The sequence below is a fragment of the Miniopterus natalensis genome, chromosome 2, assembly GCF_054644295.1.
Source record: "Miniopterus natalensis isolate mMinNat1 chromosome 2, mMinNat1.hap1, whole genome shotgun sequence".
Taxonomy (NCBI): domain Eukaryota; kingdom Metazoa; phylum Chordata; class Mammalia; order Chiroptera; family Miniopteridae; genus Miniopterus; species Miniopterus natalensis.
Window position 1 is genome coordinate 49,707,358 of NC_142082.1, and position 11,219 is coordinate 49,718,576.

Sequence of the window (11,219 nt, forward strand, 5' to 3'; positions counted from 1 at the left end):
TCAAGTCAATATTTGAAAATTAGAGCTGTTGTGTGAAATGAAGTGCTAAACTGGAGAGCTGCCAACTGCTGAAAGCCCACAAGCCAAAGTGTGACTAAGAAAATATAGAGTTTCCAGACGAAGCCAAGGAGGGGATGCTGAGGAGAGATAACGTCTCATTTTCATGTCTTGTTCGGGCCCCGTCTCTGGACTCAGTCCTTTCCTAAATCTCTTTCCCTTTCTGTCCATAGAGCCTTTAGCCAAGTGTTCCTGTGTTTCCCTGAGTAAATTTATTATTTACAGTTATCCCTCTTTGGAGCCAAGGAAGAACAGAAAAAGATGATTATTTTTTAGATGGTGGTGGAAACTTGGTTTTTATTTCAAGTCGGTTAAGGTAATTGTTGCATCATTGTGAAAGATGCAGAAAAACATTTAAAACCAAAGTGTGAAAGCCACCTCTGTTTCGGAGTTGAGAGAGCCTTAGATTAATGACGCTAACAAAAATAGAAATTCAGGTGGAAATACTGGCCACAGACTAAATTCAGCATATGAACATTAAGACTGTATAACTTTTCTGTTCCATCCAGTACAAAATCTTCAGTTTCTTTCCTTTGTAAGCATTTTTGGCGTATCCCTCACAGAAACGCTGAAGTGCTGCAGATCACATGCCTTCTTGGGGAGGGAGGGAGAGGCGAGGCTCTGATACTGTTTCAGTCGCAGTTCAGTCAGGAAAACTGCCTGTGCTGTGTAATTCAATAAAGGGGATATACTATGTGGAATTAGAGATAGAGGTGTTGGAAGTGCCAAAAAGCCAAACAGGGGACTGTGAGACAACTCGGAGATTAACAACAGCAAAAAGCAGCCACAACACCAAAGGCTGAAGAGATACGGTGATGAGATGTGACCGGTTCTCAGAAGCAGGCCACCGTGGTGGGAATTTCAAACGAGATGGGAGGCTCTAAAGGAACCGTGGAGGGAGGCACTCGTTGACAGGAAATGAAGCCATAAAATGAGAATCTCTGGCAGAGATGCTACCCAAACATTAATTGGGGGGAAAGGAGCAATGTCCTTTCCTCCCACCTTCCAGTCTACCACCAGTGCCTCCCACTGGCAAACCTGGCAAGAAGCCAGGGCAAAGAATCCTGGGAAATGTAGTTTTCAGGGCTCAATCGCCTAAAAAAAAATCACAAGCACAATTACATACCCAACCAGAATAAAGTCTTACAAATGGTAGGACAGCAATAATTTGATTTGTAGTTTTCTTTCCTTAAAACTGCCTTCTAGTTTAGAAAATCTAATCTCATGGTGAGATTGTGACACGGAGTTAAGTAATACAGAATTGATCTACTTCCCAATGGCAATCCTTGCCTATCATGAGTTCCTGAACTTGTATAAATGTAAACCAGCCTATCAGGCAGTTTTGGCTAAAGGTTTAGTGTGCTATGGGGCGGGTGGGAAGGGGAGAGGCAAGTACTAAAATATAAGCACACAAATGAAATGTCAAATTATGTAGGACTTTCCACAGTGAAGTGCTTCGTTTTGGTGTTTTTCAAAAGAAAAATAAAAAAAGGAAATTCTCAGAAAACAGGAGAGCAGAAAGAACATATAATCAGAACAGATCTCACACAAGAATGAGTTTCTGAGCATACGGTTATAAAAGTAGGTTAAATTAACATAGGTTGTAGAAGAAAATATTAGATATTCCAGGTAAAAGCAAAAAAAGTGAAGGCGAAAATTAAGCTGGACATTTCTTGAATCAATATAGTAGCTGTTCTGATTAGAAAGGAGGAAAGAATTAGAAACAGGGAGAAAAAAGTATGTTATGGATGATGAACACAATCACTTTGAAAGGAGCTACGGATAGGCAGAATTTCTAAGTTTGCTCTTCCATTTAAACTTCTATGGCATTATTATTTTCCACTTTTCCCCCACCTCTCTGCTGCTGGTCATTAAACAATTCTTTCTCCACTTGCTGTTTAACCTTTAATTCCCTAGGCTTCGTTGTCAGCCTTATGCTCTTTTTCCTCCCTGAACTATTTGCTCTAGGTGACTTCATCCAAACTTGTGGCTTCAACTTCAAACCCATTTCCATATCTTAACCATTCTGCTGAGCACATCTATTCATCTGCTTGCCCTGTTTCCCTTCCCAGGTATCACTCAGGTACCTTAGACTCAAGAGCCCAAGCATGCATTTGCCAGCTCACCTCCTGCAAACGTCTTTCCTTCGGCTCACCCTATCTGGGTATCCTCCCAGCTCCTCAGCTGAGAACACTGGCAGTGTCTCCCTCTCCTCAGTCATCCTGACACATTCAGTGTTGGATACTCCAGGTCTATGGCTTCCACCTAAGTATTTCTCATACCTTTTCCCTCATAGCCATTCCCACTGTTGGCACCTTAATTCAAGGCTTCCTCACTTCTCTCCTAGATAGTAAGAGTGTCTCTCTCAGAACATTGTTTCTTAAAGTACAAAAGTGATTTTGTTATTTCCCTGCATGAAATCATTTAATAGCACCTGACATATTAGGGTTAAATTTGAAGCATAAAAACACCTAATTTTCAAAACTCTGTCTGCTTTTTTAGTCCATCTCCTTAGAGCATGTTTATAAATATTCCCTGCAAGACATTAATAAATAGACCATATTAAAACGATGCTGTGATCAAAGGTGATCTAGTCTTGTCCATCTTCAATCTCTCCCCTCATCCTAGAATTTAATTTAGATTTACATTTATATTAGCATCTATCTGCATCCCCACCTAGTACTGTAGATCATGTTATCATATCCTTTACTACATTGCACTATAATAATCAATTTACCCAATTGTTTCTACCCTTAGACAATAAATTCCTTGAGGGGAAGATCTATTTTGCTTTATGACTTCAAAGTATAGTGGCGTGCTCAATAATGCATTGTTAAACGAATGCATGAGTATGTCAGGTGCTGTAGTGAACAACTTATAATTCTTACCATTAAGAAATCATATTAAAGGAAACACATATTTCAAAAATAAGGATGTTGTAGAAAGTGTATCCATACTGGATGGAAAGATAAATAACCTCACTTAAGGTTGATTCCAAACATGAAATTCTAATATTTTATTATTTATTTCTAATAGTTGATGACAAAACAGCTTTTTCAGATCTTGATAACAGAAAACAACTTTGCTATAATCATTTTACTCTTTAAAGCCTACATTTCACAGGCCTCATGTTATACAGTACAGAATATACAATTTCCTGCCCTGCTGGCGTGGCTCAGTGGTTGAGTGTCGACCTACGAACCAGGAGGTCACCGTTCGATTCCTGGTCAGGGCACATGCTCAGGTTGCGGGCTCCATCCCCAGTTGGGGGCATGCAGGAGGCAGGTGATCAATGACTCTCTCACTCTCTTTCTCCCTTCCTCTCTCTGAAATCAATAAAATCATATTTTTTTAAAATTAAAAATATATACAATTTCCTTTTAGTCATTAAATTTCTCCAATTGTATTCACTTTTTTCTTTCATCTTTAACCCTTTTTTGATTAAATTTTGTTTTAGCTCTCTTCACATTATGTATATATAGGGTGTCCCAAAAAATGTATACACACACATTGAATAATGATGAAGGCAGTGTTTATTAAAGTACATTTCATTCTCAAAACTGAGCTATCAGCTGTTAAAGGAAATACACATTTTTTGGGACACCTTGTATATGTACATGCACAAGGGAGAAACAGAGAGAGAGAGAACATTCCTAATCTCTATGGAGTTAAATGTCAGGAGAGATTTATATTTATTCTTTCCAAATACTTGGTTGAAAAGGTTATATTTGTAGCAGATGACAAGGGTTAACAAGGGACTTGATTCTTGAAGTGCCATTCATCTTAAAGTGGCAAATGCCCAGTCTCTTATGAATGGAATGTCATGTTTTTCGCTCCATCCCCCAACACACACCAGTTTATTGAGATATAATTGACATATAACATTGTATGAGTTTGATGTAGATAACATAATGACTGGGTATATGTATATCTTGTGAAATGACTACCACAATAATTCTAGTTAACATCCTTCACCCCACATAGTTATAAATGCTTTACTCTGGTGATGAGAACTTTTAAGATCTACTCTCTTAGCAACTTTCAAATACACAAACATTTTTAGATGAGGCTTTTGCCAAGAGGATCCAGGACACAGTGAACAATGTTCAGTCTGATTAGTGATCGTATTTAAACATGTGAATGGCTGAGGTTCCTTAATATTACCATTTTATAGTTCATTATATAGTCTATAAATTTAAAAGACAGCTTGAGAAAAAAAAGCCTTTCAAATACTGTAGTCTTGTTACTAATAACAGACCATGAAAGTTTGAGATGGGAGTTTTATCAGAGTATAGTTCTTGTTAAGTAGGGCACCAACATTTATTTCAAACCCAAGATACCTTAACGGGCTCTCGCTGATAGTTTGTTGCAGCATTTCCCAGAACCAGATCTGCTCATCCAGAAGTCAGAGTCCAAAGACCATTCATTTAAACAGTTACCCTCAGCACCAACACACCCAAGAGAAAAGAGAAAACAAGAATATTAGGTAGGAGCCAAAGTGTCTGCTACTTTATTAGACCATTGCAGTTGAGGAAAATCCTGTTATGAAAAACAACTCCCAGGTAGGTGGTGAGGATGCTTATGAGTGTGTATGTGAGGAGTAACCTATAAGCAGGGAGCCTTTTGTGTCTATAATCCTCTGTCGCTATGAAAGAAGGTTCTTGAAGGTGTGTCTGCTGGACCATAAAAGATGCACTCGAGGTTAAACAAATGTTACATTGGATTTCCATACCTAGTGTCTCCTTAAAAAAAAAAAAAAAAAAAAGCTTTTTTGTTGAGGGACTACACAATAAACAATATCTCAGCAATCAGCTTTTAAAAGTCAATACTTTTTCAGGTCATACTCCATTTCTTTCTTGGCCTTTTAGGCCCTTCACTTTTATTCTTAAGTGACCAAACTCTCCAATGCTCAATACAGCTCCTAAATTTAGACAGAGGACTAATTCATACAAATGACTGCTTTTATGCATGTGCAGAAGTTTTTTTTTTAAATTTTTTAACGGACAGTGCTCTCCTGCCAAGGGTTAAGTCCCATAACATCCTTCAGAGTGAGGAAAAAGAATCTGTTATTTATCATACATGAAACTTACAGTAAGTTGGGACTTATTAAATCCAAATGGCAGACAAACTGGCCCCAGGAAGGACCACCATATATTTAAGTCCACCAGTTCTGTCAGAGGAAAGAGAAGCTAGAATACCCCTGGTTCCCCCAATGCCTGCAAGCCCTCCTAGCAACCTAGAGCAGAATTGCTAAAAGGACACCCAGTGACTGCCTGTATGAGTATCATCGCGGGTTTTGGTAAAAATGCAGATTTCTTTGCTTACCTCAATCATGCTGAATCAGAATCTCTGGGTGTGAGAGCCAAAAACATATCTGCACAATTAATAAGTTCCTTGGATAGTTCTTACACAGGAAAAGTTTGGAAAGCACTACCACAGTGGCCAGTTTTCAACCAGATTCCTCTTCCAAATAGGGACTGAACACAAATGAATGAGAGGTTGAGTAGGAGACCAAGTTCCCTAAAACAATTTCCCTAAAACTTAAATAGCATTCTGCTTTCGATACTATTCTGACTGACCTCTGCACAGAGCCCTGGTGATCTCCTAGTCCTAGGTGCCACCTTCTAATACAGGAAAATCTTAGTCTGTTTTTAACAGTTGTAAGACCATGTGATTATTGTTCTTGGACCCAACTAGCTACTTAGAAACTGAATTTTCCTTTGTGGCTACTTCATGTTCCACATAGTAGTGGACCTTGCTATCTGTTTTATGAGCATGGAATGTAGACAGGGTTCAGGCATTTGTTCAAAGAATTCACAATCTGCAATTTAAGAGACAAGCTCTAGTGAAACCAGGAAAACAAATTCCCTGCAAGACAGGTCACTCTCAAGAGGAATATTTTTATATCACTTTTCAAATATAGGCATTAAAATAAGCTTCTTCCCTTGGGAATCATTTCAAAGAGACAGTAAATTTGAAATCCTTTGAGGTTCGCTTATATCTAATCAACATATGATACAAAAACAAATTGCATTTCATAAGCCGGCAATTGCAAGGAAAGGGTGGATAGAGGTTAATTAATTCATTAGATGTGCCTATTTTCTTTAAATAAAACCAGTTCCTTTGCACAGAAATCATAGAAATCATCATGATGAGTAGCTTTACAGAGTATTTCCTGTACCGTTTTGCTTTAGAATTTTAGCAAAATTCTCCCTCGTTTTCATTCAAGTGATTCAAACACAACGAAATGAAATTGTAACCCATGAGCCCCAAGAGAATACCGCCCTGGAACATGACGACACCTTTGCTGCTGTCAAGTTGGCCTTTGATTGAGAAAGTAACCGGGCAAGACAGCATGACACAGCGCAGAACCCACCAGATTTGGTGGCCTTCCCAACGCTCCTTCTCTTGGTCATGCTGAAGGCCTTTGTGACATGAGCAGCAACCGCTGTGGGCTAATAATGTGTAGTTATATAAAACAGACTAATGCCAGCCAAGCAAATTGCGTAAAAGGACTAGTTGTGTTCCTTGTTAAATGTTTTGTCAAGCTGACCATGCCCTTTATTTATTTCTAACACAACATGCTTATTCTGCCCCATCTACTGTATTCACCCTGCAAATTTATGAGGCTCTATTAATCTTCTGCCCTGCTGACTATCTCTGTTGCAGAGTGTCAGCAGACTTTTGTACCTTGCTAATGTACAAAGGGCTTCCTATGAGTAATATCAGCATTTTGCCTTTTAATTGCACATATAATTTTTAGGTCTTACAGCTAATAAGGGAATTGAGACCACAGTTCATCACTGTCTCGAATGGTACTCCAGGGGTGTGGGGACTGTGGAAGCTGAGAGAAGAATATAGCTGTTCTGGTTCCAAGCAATAGTTTCTTTCATTATTCTGGTACCATCCCCACTATAGTGTTAAGGGTCTGTCACTTTTCCCATTAGACACCCTACTTTTCTGGGGCTTTATAACTTCACAGTAAAAATGTACTTTTCTTTGAAAACTTTTTAGATTGAACCTTAGCTCATTAATATTTTTATCGCCTTCCATATCAATTCCAAAAAAGATTAGCTGTGTGATTTTTAAAGTCAAAAAAATAAAACATCCAACATTATTTACTGGACAAACGCCTGAATTTCTAAGGCTTCCAAATGGGTGCACTTTTGCTAGTCCTTCAACTGACCTTTTTTCTATTGGATTTCTAAAAATGCAGACTTAGTTTTAAGTATTTTCAAGAAAAAAATGTTAAAATAAATGGGGGATTAGTGTTTGCAATGTGGGCATTTTGCTTTTGCATTAATAGCCTTTCACAAACATTTTTACTATGCCTGAAAAATGTGCATTATTGATGAGTGTAGTTCTTACTGTGCAAAAGCCATTAAGAAAGAAATGAAAGGTCTGTGGCAAGAACTGGATGCACAGAGAGGACCTGGGTAGACAGTTTTCATTTAGCAGTGAGGGTGTGCCTATAATTGTCCTGCCTACACCGGACTATTTCATTTGCATTTTCTTACAGGGACCTTCATGGTTACTGCACACCTCTTTTGGCACCTGAAAAACTGATACTTGTGAAACTATGTTTATATGGCATTGAAAGCAAATTGCTGAAGTTATCATACAATTAATTTAATTGGGACAGGAAATCAGACACTAAAATCTGAGGAAGAGGCAATTTGGGGGAAGTGGGAGGTCTGGGTTCTTGTCTTGACTATGATTCTGAGCATTTTCCTGGGCCTCAGCTGCTTTAACTGTGACTCAGAGAGTCTAGAGTGTGGGTTAATGTCCTTTCTATGGCTTTGATTCTGGGCCAGCAGGACAAAAAGACTGAGTCAGAATTGCTAAACATCCACTTGATTCCATTAGGCAGGGAAGGTTTCTGCAAAACTGAATGCTATGCTGGCAGCTTGAGCCTCCTGTTTCCTTCTTCCCCTTGTGGCATCTGTATTTGCTCCACATTTGTGCATCAATCCATGGGTTAACCCAACTCACTGCTGGGTGGAGGCCTTTTCTCCCAAGTGCTGTGACTATTAAGGTCCTCAGTGTTGTCTTAATTTACTCATTCCTTGGAGTTCAGGAATTTTAGCCCATTCTTTGGCTAAATCCTTGAGCAATGTCTAAAGCAGAAGAAAGTCCTCTGGTGGTTCTATGAAAGACAAAGCTGAGATGAGATAACAGAGGCTCTTCATGATTTATAGGGAGAAAAAATCTAAAAAATCTAAAAAATCTACAGCTCTTTGCTAGAATGGAATTCAGAGAAATCAAAATAACTTAAGTGACTACTGTGTGCCATCTACTCTCTCATTTAATTCTCTCATTAACTTGGATTACAGATATCATCTTTAGGTTAGAGATGAGAAAGTTGGTTTTGAAATGCTTAAGCCCTAGCCAGTTTGGCTCAGTGGTTAGAGCATCGGCCAGTGGACTGAAGGGTCTCGGGTTCGATTCCAGTCACGGGCACGTACCTCGGTTGCAGGCTCGATCCCCAGCCTCGGTTGAGGCACGTGTGGGAGGCAACCAATCGATGTGTCTCTCTCGCATCTGTGTTTGTCTCTCTCTCCTTTCTACTCTCTCTGAAAAGCAATGGAAAAAATATTCTTGGGTGAGGATTGAAAAAAAGGAAAAGAAAATGCTTAAGTAACTTTTCCTAGACATGGGATTCAAATCTAGATCTCCTGAATCTGTATAAAATCATCTGTTTTTGTATCATGGAGCCAAAAAGCCCAAAAGACCATGTTGGTATGTAGCTTGGGATTTATCTTTAAAGTCATGGCTCAAAACATACTATTCCTGCAGTCGCTCTCCATCTTTGTTTTTGCCTTGTTATTTATTCATTTAATCATTCATTAAAAAATTGATGAAATATTAACTTGTATGCCAGATGTCAATATGTGATATCTCTGTATCATTTATATACAAAGATGCTGCAGCAGCAATTGCCTCCCCCATGCACAGTGGGGCCCAGGAGGCTAATGGGTGAGCAGCAGTGCCTCTCCCATGGAAGGGCAGAACTGTGTGTGGGTCTGCCATGGATGATCTGTGAATATTTTACCTATGAGTAAAAAAATAAATAATAACCCTGCTAACCCTCTCACAACAACATTAGAACTAAAAGAGGTCTTGTTATTCAGGCAAACAGAAGTTCACACAGCTTATTTTCTTAAACAAAAATCAGTTTGATCAAAAGGATAAGAATTTTATAGCCAAAAATATCCTTAGAAATTATGGTAAAAATTAAGAATGTATTTTCAGAGTCTTTTTTAATAGTTTAAAATCTGTGCTTGTCCTAGAATGACTGCTTTCCGTTGTCAGTTTCATCATCAGTAATACATCCAGTAATATTGATTCAGAACCCATAAAATACTATGGTCCCATAAACTGTTTATCAACATTGGAAATAAGATTGTGCATTTTCAGAGCACATTAGCCACTGGAATTCTTCTTGTTTTATACAGAAATAATTCTCTTGGGCTATAACAATCAATGGTTTGGATCTGTAGAAGGGTTATGGATTTAGAATCAGACAAAGTGGGCACCTTCCTGGGAAAGCACATTTGAAGAAGGAGACATAACGTTGTATTGACTTTTTTTCCTCCTTCCATGATATTTGGTAGAAAACCAATAATATTAAATAATAATAATATTCTGTATTTTTTTCCTCTGTCACTGGGGTCAAGGCCTACCTTAAAATACTTTCAGAAAAAGCCCCATTGTGGTATTCTAACTGGTGAGTGCACTGACATTATAAGGACTATTCCCAATCTTCAAGTAATATTAAGATTGTGTGACAGTGTTTGTATGTCAGTGGGAGTCAGGGCTCTGGGGTCAGAACACTCAGTTCTGAATCCTGGCCCCTCACCTATTAGCTGTAAAATTTAAGCTAAGTTACTTAACCTCTGCCTGCCTCAATTTCTCCATCTATAAAAAGGGGATCAAGTTGAACTAGATCAGGTGGTTGCTGTGAGGGTTAAATTAGATTTTATAAGGAAAGCATATAAAACCATTCCAGACACCTAGTGCTAAATGATTATTTTAAAACCACTCCAAAGTCTCATTTATCAGTTGGTTTTGTTATCACTGTCATGAGTGTCTCTTAAGCCTACTGGATAGCAAAATAATTTTTCAAATTTTTTAATACAGAAATCACTTTTTTCAATAATTGGCTATCCCCAAATAAAGGTCCTATAGTGTGCTTTTCAAATTTATCTTTACATTATATCATGGTGTTAATTTTAATAACTGCACAATATGTTTATGGAAGAAACCAGAGAGTATTTTAAAATTGCAATTGAGAGATGTGTATCCCGTTGGAACTGATAAAAAGAGACTTGGCTACTGGGGTAGGCAGGCTCTAAGGTGACCCAGAATGTTAAATGCCTTCTGGTGTTCAAGCCTTTGTAATTTCTTCCCTTTGAGTGTGAGTTGGCTTCTACAATAGAAGTGATGTGACCTCGCTTCAGAGATTCAGTGATAAAAACTATGGCTCCTGTCTTGCTCAATTTCTGTCACTCTCTCAGATCACTCACAGGGGGATGCCAGCTGCCATGTCAAGAGGCAGCTTCATGGAAGGTCCACATGTTGAGAGACCAAGGCCTGCCAAAAACTATATAAGTGAGCTTGGAAGTCAAGCCTTCCAATGGGACAGCAGCCCCAGCTATCAGCTGAGTGAACCTCATGAGAGGCTAGAATCAGAGGAACTCAGCTAACTGTACGTGGACTTTTGGCTCACGAAATTGTGAGATAATAAATGCTTTAAGCTGCTGAGTTTAAGGAGAATTTGTTACACAGCAATATATAATTCATACCAATACAGTTGAATCAAAAGAGCTAGATTTATGGTTTCAGCAAGAGATAAACAATGGTTTGGTAAATGATGCCTTGTGAGCCAAGTCTTCCTCACTTTTTTTAATTAAGATATTACTGCCCGGCTGGGGGCGGCTCAGTGGTTGCACATTGACGTAGGATCCAGGAGATCGAGGATTGATTCCTGGTCAGGGCACATGCCTGGGTTTTAGGCTCAGTCCCCAGCAGGGGTTGTGCAGGAGGCAAGGCAGCTGATCAATGACTCTCTCATCATTGATGTTTCTATCTCTCCCTCTCCCTTCCTCTCTCTGAAATCAATAAAGATATATATTTTTTAAAAAAAGATATTATTGACATCT